This window comes from Eleutherodactylus coqui, chromosome 4 (genome assembly GCF_035609145.1).
Source record: "Eleutherodactylus coqui strain aEleCoq1 chromosome 4, aEleCoq1.hap1, whole genome shotgun sequence".
NCBI classification, from domain to species: Eukaryota; Metazoa; Chordata; class Amphibia; order Anura; family Eleutherodactylidae; genus Eleutherodactylus; species Eleutherodactylus coqui.
In genome coordinates, this window is record NC_089840.1 from 55,260,101 (window position 1) to 55,269,767 (window position 9,667).

General features: G+C 42.4%; 1 pseudogene; it reads left to right on the top strand.

Moving 5' to 3' along the window:
- The first annotated feature begins 6,668 nt into the window (after positions 1 to 6,668).
- LOC136626485 (craniofacial development protein 2 pseudogene) lies at positions 6,669 to 7,556 on the top strand (annotated as a pseudogene).
- The last annotated feature ends 2,111 nt before the right edge of the window (positions 7,557 to 9,667 follow it).

A 9,667-nucleotide genomic window follows, 5' to 3' on the forward strand; every position in this document is an offset into this window, starting at 1 on the left:
GTAATGTCATTCACTGAATGGCTGTGAAAGATCGAACGCTGGCTGTGAAAAAATGATCCTATACTTACCTATTCCTCCCCAGTCTTCATACTGCATCTTTTGCTTGCCTATCTTCTCCTGGCTCCTCCATTCCCCCGGGTCACCTCACCGCAAGCTGGACAGATCCTCTTCTTACTGTGACAAAGCGAACATTGCCAGCATTCTGCTTCCTGCAGGGCAATGTACGTTACGTCACTAGTGACAGAAAGTTCACTGCCTAGCAGGGAATGCCGAATCCTCGGCAGCCTGCTTTAGCGTGACTGCACATGCGCGATGTCTCGCTGCTAGTGTTTCTTATACTATATTAAACACTAGTGGTCATATATAGTGCATGTGCACTAAAGTAGACTGCCAATGTCTCGTCATTCCTTGCTAGGCAGTGAACTCTATGTCACTAGTAGCATTCACTGCCCTGCAGGAAGTGAACTCCAGCTAAGCAGGAAGAAGAGGATCCAGAGCAGGAAGAAGAGGATCCAGCCATCTGGAGGTGACGTGACCCGGTGGGCTGAAGGAGCCAGGAGAAGATCGGTGAGGTGAAGACTGCCTGGGGAGGAATAGGTAAGTATTGATGTTTTTTTCTAATGATTTTTAAAATATGCAGCAGCCTGTTGTGACACATTTAACATTTCACAGAAGTGCACACTTACAGTCTCTATGCTGTAAGGTTCTCTCTCACTCAGTAATTCAGTAGGTCACCGACCAGAACTCACTCAGCTTGATGGTTTGGACTGACCAGGCACTTTCAGCATCAACCAGGAAGCTCCAGGAATTCTCTTGCAACAATCAATTTCAGGCTGCACCCAACCTCACAGGAGGCTCTAGGACTTCATTCACAGCTCAAGACTTAGGCTACACCCAACCTTGCACAGATCTCTTGCCCTTGTGTGCACACCTCTCCAAAGCTGCCACAGCTCAGCACTTGTAACAGACACAGGCACCACCCTGCATGGCGAGACATGCCCTAGTATTAGTACAATGGATGCACATGCCCTTTCCAGCACAGTGACTGGTGATAGACACCTTCTAATGGTCAGCCTGACTGGGATTGAGAGCATACACAACATACACAAAGAGGCAAGGATAGTAATCAGCATAATAAGTAGCATAATAAACATTCGCTATGCCCAATAAACCTCAGCAGTCATGCAGTAATCATCAATCACTACAGCATTTCTCTGAATCAACATCAGCATTCTACGTCTCATCACCAAGTAAGCTAGCAGTTATAGCATTTATCCAAAGGATAACTTTTTCATCCCCTTACAAATGTAGTCTTTTATTTCTTATTATGCAGAATATTTTTTACTATATAACCCCATTTCAGCAATAACATTTATAGGGGTTGTGGCAAGTTATAAAATTCTCCCCTAACCACAGGATAAGGGAAGGAGATAACTTTATGATCGGTGGGATCTGGTCAGTCTTGCAGCTATGCTGCCACTCCATTCACTTCAATGGCAGCACCGGAGACTACCAAGTTTAAACACACCAGCAATCTCCGGTTCTGTCCTTGGCATGAATGGTGTAACAGTGTACCTGTGCGACCTCTGCTCTTTTAACTCAGGGACTGACCGGACCTCATTCTTGAGCTCAACAGGGGTCCCAGCGATCTGAACCCCATCGATCATAAAGTTATTTCCTATGCTGTGAATAGGTGTTAACGTTATAACTCGGCACAACCCCTTTAATTTTGTCCATTTGTAGAAATCACGTAATTGTGTCTATAATGACATATTGCAACATGGTATACAACCGTTATTAAATGGGTTGTCCGGTTACCGGACAACATTGCTGTAAATAGTTCCAACTGTCTTACAATAACAAAAGAGCAGTACTTACCTGTCTTCTGCCTCGGGGATCCAGCACTATTGCTCCACCAACCTCCTGGTGATTATTGTGGAGAATAACAACAGAAGAAGTCACATGACCACTGTAGTCGATCAGCGGATGCTAAAGGTGTGAGGAGACTTATAAGACTATCCATGCTCCTCTGGGAAATATGCAAATGTGAAGCTGGAACAATACCTGTGCAGCGCCACCTATTGGAATGCAGTTAATATCTGAGCTTTTAACAAGCCTTGTAATAATACTTGTCTGTACATGCTTAGATTTTTCTTCCAGCTTTTGCTTATATTCCCAGTCATTGCTATAGAGCTTATTAAAAGGTCAGATATTGACTTGCAGGAATGTTGCCTTCCAATAGGTGGTGCTGAAGAAGCATTATTCCATCTTTCCATTTTGGTCATTTCACTATACGCTGTCGAAGTTGTCCTTAGTGAACTGGTGACATTTATTTGTGACTATTACAACTCTCAGGTGTCCGTGTTTATGGCGGATTATTTTCATCTCCGATGGCCTTGATGTTTCTAAGTCTGAGTCAGCATCCATAAATCATGTCATCATGAAGCATAATTATTGTCCAGTTTAGTGAACTGGATACTTTGAGCTTGAAAACACTCTTGAGTATTCCAGAGAGACATAAAGCGGGGACATTTATAGTCTGGCTTTCACATGGTCCTATTGATTTTATATCAACTTTGATTTGTGAACCTTGAAATTCAGATCTTCGACTCTCCGGCCATTATAGAGTCTCAGGGGGGACATACGTCGTCGTTGTGAAGGTTAAGGCGCGTGTGCTGATTCTAGATCGGACATATGATAAGTGCTAGCAGCTCTGTACATATGAGTGAAAAAACATTTGTTACAATTTTCTGATGGGTAAAAAGAGATCCGGACTGACAAGAACTAAACTTCGATTCTCTTCACAAGATATGATATATTCATATGTTGCAGACATTTCTGTGACTGTCCCATTCATCTGCATAAATCCATGTGCTTCCTGTCAAAACAACCTCATTGTCACAATGCCGATGGGCTCCGGGGGCATGCACAGGAGCGGTGTGGCGTCAGCGTCAGACAATATCATGCGCCTGCCAACCCATGTTCAGTGTCATTCAGGGCTGGACCCCAAGAGAGAAACTTCTCCATTTTGTAATAAAGCTGATAGGCTGTTTGGGCTGTCTATTGCCCCAGTCAGCCTATCCATTACTTGCTTAGGGTATTTATTCCGCCTCCTCTTAGTAGAAAGATGCATGTAATAGTCTTGCAGTGCCCCAGACCTAGGAGGGTTTAAGCAGCGAGCGTAAATTGGGATGGTAATCACAGTGGCCCTGCTGCTCCTCCTGGCAAGGTGGTAAAGGAAATCTGGGGCTGGTATAACTACAGTTGCAAGGGGATTGGCAGTTCTTATTGTGTGCTACCCACGGAGTCAAGTAGGGTAAGATGTTATTTTGTCATGACGCCAGCTCGTGTATGGGTAGGGACCCGTTCCAAGCAAAATAATAAAATACAAAAAATTGGAGAAATAAACTAAAAATGGGGGTAGTAGTCCTGGCTGTGGTACCTCAGTGCTGATGTTATGGATGGTAGGAAGCTCTCCAGGAAGCAGACTTGTAGGATGAAATCAATTTAATACTTTATTGAGGTAGAGACAGTTCTTTTCTTGGTAACAGTTACATCATTCACATTACGTTTTCATGAAGCAGATGATAATGGGCATTATTAGAACACAAACTCCACATGCATCATTCACTATAGATTCCGTTAGCTGGTTTGGACTGAAAGGGTTAATTTGTTCTCGCTTGATTCTTTACTCTGACTCTGGCTTCTGTTTCTTCCTATTGAGCCTTTCTCCTCTTCTCTTTATATCTCCCTCTTCTACTAGCTCTCTAGAAGGACTTGTGCTTTGGTACTCACACTTTAGTTGTTTTTCTTCCCATCGCACTGAATTTGCAGTGAAGGTGTTCTCCTCGTTCCTCCCCGGTCTCTATCTCAGGCTCCCCTGGACTAGTTTCTCTCTAGGCCTGGACCAGACTCTAAGCATGGACTTGGATGGGTAAGTGAAGATGTTCTCCTGGTTCCTCCCCCATCTCTAGTTCAGGCTCCCCTGGACTAGACTGGCTTACCTCTGCCCACTCCCTCTCTTATACCCTCTCTCCCACCCAATCCTGAGCTAGGGGAAAGCTAACTATCCAATCTCTATACAAGCTAGGGGTGATTGACAGGCACAGCAGAAGGTTAGGGAAGTTCTGCAAAATTATGCAGAGTTAGGTTGTAGGAACGCTTGAAATTAACCCATCATTGACCATTTAAAGGCACATACACCTAATAAAATGGAGGAATATGAACAATAACATTATAGCATTTAACATTGATCACACATCACCTTAAGTCCTGATAGTTGACACAGAGAGTGCCGGAGAACCCAACTCTGGGGTACTACACTCTTGTACACTAATCTTCATACCAAATTTGTATTCTACTCTTACTCTGAGTTGGGTTTAGATAACTCTGCCTTTCTATGTCATTGTGTTTTCGTGCCTTCCATTCTTGGTCTTTGCACTTTGGACTACTACTGTCAGTTTGTCTTTAGAGCTTATCTTTACTACTTTTAGTACTCTATCCTCAGTTTGTCTATTTGGCTGTTTTTGTCCTGTTCTTTTCTTCTATCTCCCCTTACCTCCATATTACATCTAGGGATTGTTAGGGAATCTAGTTAGGTTCCAGCAGTGGTGTTGCCCTTTTCGGGGCAGGTACTCAGCTTTATTGTGAGGTCCAGGTAGGGCAGATGTAGGAAAAGAATATAGATCTTGATCCCATTTTTACCACTCTTCATTGTATTGTTTCGCTCCCCTTGCATTTCAGTTATCCCCTATGTCATTCAGGCTGTCCTTGCACTCTATCTCTTTATCTGTTTGTTGGTTTTGTCGACAGGTCTGAACAGACATGGTACTCATTCAGATATACGGAATTTATTTTTAGTTGCAGAAATCTCTGTGACAAATCTGTTGCATATGAATGTATGCTAATATACTGCTCAAAGTTCTTCCCTTCACAGGTGCCACCACATTCTAAGGTTCACCACACTCCTCTTTCTTTCCAGTCATGGAAAAGATGGTAAATAAATGTTGGTTTTCATGATATCTTCCGCTGTGCTACAGTGGAAGATAGCATGACGGACTGCTGCCATTGACTGCAATGCAAGTCGTCCACGCGTCTGCCCGCAGCAAAATAAAACATGCCACGGGTGATTACGGGTGGTTTCACGGGGCGGAATTCCATGGTGGAATTCCGCACCGTGAGCATTGCGCTATTAGGTTCAATAGAACCTAACAGCTGCCGGGCAACGCCGCGGATTTCTGCCGCATGATACGCAGTGGAAATCTGCCCATAGGAATTAGGCCTTAGGCATATATACAGAAAAATAAGCAATTCCAGTTTTTAGCATACTGTATGCTGATTGTCATGAATTACATCATTTTATTGAGGAGGTGGACATAGTTTTGTTGCTACCGAATTAAGTCCTAGAATTTACAGCATATTTAATACTTTGATTATTGTTAAAACAATAATAATCTTGCTGCTTTTGGTACTGATTTTTAGCTTTTTTTTATTTACCTTTTAATAATCTCATAGATTTCTTCAAATTATAATATGCTGACATATATCTATTTCTCGGTGCATTTGCCTGTGCATTGAAGCTCTGTTGGGTTTCTCCGGTCCTGCTCCATCACGGCAGCAGAAAAACAGAATCGCTACAGAAAATTGCTGTGACCTTTGATGGAACTGAAGATTGGTGGACAAGCCCCATTGACTCTTATGGCTTCCCTCTGGCTTCCATCCAGCCTCCATTATTTTCTTGGATTAAATAAGGCAGCATACTATGCAATTTCATCCATTATTTTGGGTCAGATCTGCGCCAGACATCCAAATGAAGCCTCTGACGCAAATGTGAACATAGCCTAATAATACAGTACATAGGTAGTTGTTAAGATACACTTAAGTATAGTGGCAGTGCTTGTGCGATCCGTATGAGGAGCATATTAGTCATCAACCAGTAACTATGTAACTCTACATAACTATACCCCATAGGCGTATGCACTTCAAGTTAGGAAATACTTTTTGTTACGAGTATAAGGGTGCTATTAAATTAGTGGTACCTCTCGTTGATAATGGTCGCATATTACCGCTAATTGCTCTGCTGCACCTGGACTTGCAGTTATTTTAAATAGCCGTGTAATCGCTCCCTTACTCTGTTTCTATATCAAGAAAAATACATTTACCATAATTGTTCATATTTGCAGGTGTGTTTCTTGCAGTACTCAGTAAGCAACCATTCCTTGTACTGTAGCACCTGGGTTCTTAAATTACTATGCAGACTGGAGTTAAAAACTTTTTGCAACAAAACTTTCCAATTTTAACTATTGAGCTGCAGTACAGAGCAGAGAACCCATCGTGTAGGAGTCATCCCTATACGAGGGTCCCAAGCCCGGATAAATGGGGAGGGTTAGGGAAAGACCTGGCGACCTACCCTGTAAAAACTTCCCCTTAGAAACCCTATGAAAGAGCTCTCAAATGATTCAAATATGGTATCTGATGGAACACCCCTCAGGCCAAAGGATTCTCTAAATGCAACTGGGGAAGAGTAACGTCTGGGTACAAGTAGTCAGGGTTTTCCTCATGATGCAATTGGGGGAAAGCCCTCGGGAAACATAGCTGCTGATGCACTTCATGATGAAAGGAAAGGACTGTGTTGTACCAAAGCTCACATACTAGCAACATGAAATGTGCGTGGCATGAGTCTGGGGAAATTGGGCATTGTGAAACACGAAATGACAAGACTTAATATTGATATTCTTGGAATTAGCGAATTGCATTGGACAGGTAATGGATATTTTCATTCCGGTGACATCACATTGCACTATGCCGGATAGGAGGAAATCAAGAGGAACGGAGTAGCCTTTATTACAAACAAGCAGACCTCAAAGGCAGTAGAAAGTTTTAGAACAATCAGCGACCGAATCATTGCTATCCAGATACGTGGTAAGCCAGTGAACATCTGAATCTTACAGGTCTATGCCCCAACATCGGATGCCAATGAGGAAACTATTGAAGATTTTTATGCCGATGTCCAGAAAACTCTAAATGAAGGGCCAAAGAAGGACATTATTTACATCATGGGTGACTTCAATTCCAAAGTCGGCAGCCAACAAGAAGCAGCCATCACAGGAAGATCTGGGCTTGGTAAAAGAAATGAAGCCGGTGATCGCCTGGCACAGTTCTGCCAAGAAGATCGGCTCAGGATAACAAACACATGGTTTATGCAACCCAAATGCTGACCGTACAAGTGGACATCACCCAATGGCCTCCATTGAAATCAGATTGATTACATCCTGTGTAATCATTGTTGACAAAGTTCAGTGATTGCAATAAAAAACGTTCCTGGCGCCAACTGCGGCCCTGATCATGAACTTCTTGCAGCTAAGATCAAGATTAAACTCCATAGCATTAAGAAAGCTGCTCCATTGAGAAAATGTAACACCTCTAAAATCCACCAATCATACACTATTGAGGTAGCAAACAGATTTAAACTGCTTGACACATCAGAAAAGAATCCAGAGGAACTATGGCATGATATACTGCCCACAGTTAGTGGGGTGGGGGTGGGGGGAGAGTGAGAGAGATCTCTCTCTCTTTCCCCGGCTCCCTGCCGCCCCCTGCATGGTGCACAGACAAGTAATCAGTTACTCGAAAAGACCGATACTCGCTCGAGCATCAGCCTTAAACGAGCCTGCTCGCTCATCTCTAGTTAGGGCTGCTGCACACAGCTTGTAATAAATTCACCAGAGACACATTGAAGAACATGACACCAGTGATGAAGAGGCTTTACACCGGTTCAGTTGAACAAACTATGCTTTACTGAGTGTACGATAAAGACTAATATGGCAATAATATACAACTGTATTATTTGGATATAATGCCAATAGTTTACTAACATTGGACTAATGCTATAAATTAGCACGTACTCTACAAATAGGGTGTCCTTAATATTGTGTATGTAATAGAATTATCAGTGCCAATAAATGGCTTATTATGGCCAGGGGTAAAAAGCTCCACAGATGCTGGTTGAAAATTGGAGTCTCCTCTGAAGTAACTTGCAAGAACTTTGGTTAGCCAAATGACTAAATCTGCTAATTGAAACATGCAGTCACTGTCCCTTAAACGAATCATTAGCACAGTAAAGTTTTGGGGTTGTACAGTGAGAAAGTCAAAATAATCCGGAGTTGCTCTCTTTTTCTCTCTGGTACAGGAAAACCCAGTTCTCCAGTAGCACTGGGGCAGCTCACTCTTCACAAGGCTCTATGCAAAAACCGCTGCATCACCAAGGACCAGCCTTTTATACCCAGCCCATCAGTCAATCAACAGACAGCTCACTACCTGTTAATCCACAGTAGCAAAGTTAGAGAAAAAAAACTGTGATGTAACCTCTCAGAAGGTTCTAGACGAAACCTATATAAAATCCATCAATGAGATACATAGATATATCTGCATGAGTATTTAACCCCTTACACACTATACAAGTTGTACAGAGTCGGAGTATAATGCCCATACAAATATATGTGGCCTTGGTGAAGCTAATGTACAAAACAACACCCCCTCACAAGAATAATGCAGTGAGTCACAGTACATGCGTAATACCTACAGTTATATGCGATTGTTCCTAGCAAGAGAAGTAAGATTATAGATATGATATTTTTTAATGGCTAACAAAGATACATGATGTTATTGCGAGCTTTCGAACCTCTCAGGGTCCTTCCTCAGGCATTATGCTCGCAATAACATCATGTATTTTTGTTAGTCATTAAAAGGTATATCTACAAGATTACGTGGTTTCTCCTACTGGGAATAATCACATTTTGCTCTACTGGCTAACACGGTACCAAACCTTTTTCATTATACATAGTTATTTCACAGCCCTTAGGTAATAATTTCAGTGTTGTCACAATACAGAGAGACAAGCAGTGATGTATTATATATATTAAACGTTGAGAAAAAAGTACTTAAACTTATCACAGCATAGACCGGGAGCATATAATCATCGAGTACCGGGAGGAGTTCCATCAGATGCATGGCTGGCCGCAAGTCAAACGGCTCCACAGATATGCAAAAGATTAGGAAAAAGCCAGCTCCTTACAAGGGATTCTTCTTTATTCAAACATAAATTAAAACATTATATAAGAAGGTCAGCAAAAACACAATGCCCACGCATATGAGACATTGGTAACTGCACAGATGTCATGGTTCATGCTGCAGCTCATTTTCAGCGAGGTGACCTCTAGTTGTTGTCTTGCCTGTGATGAAAATGAGATGACTGCTGAGAAGTTTTAGGTACAGAACAGGAAGTGTCAGACTATTATTATGCAAATAAGGGAGATGGAATAAATCCTCCACAGTGCCACCTATTGAAAGGCAGCATTCCTTCAAGCCAAAGTCAGACTTTTTATACAAGCCTTGTTACAATGACCGGGAATTAAAAGCAAAGCCAGACTCCATATACATACAGCTGTTTCAGGGTTTTTTCCCTTCATCGGTGTACAGTAGGAGTCTGGCTTTGCTAGTGAGAGGCTTGGGACGGGGGGGCGGCAGAAACACTATCTTTTCTCCTTAAGGAGAGCAATTATACTATAAACTAAGTGAAGAGACTCAAATGGCCATGCACGCTCCTCTGGGTAATATGCAAATAAGGGAGATGGAATAAATCCTCCGCAGTGCAACCTATTGAAAGTCA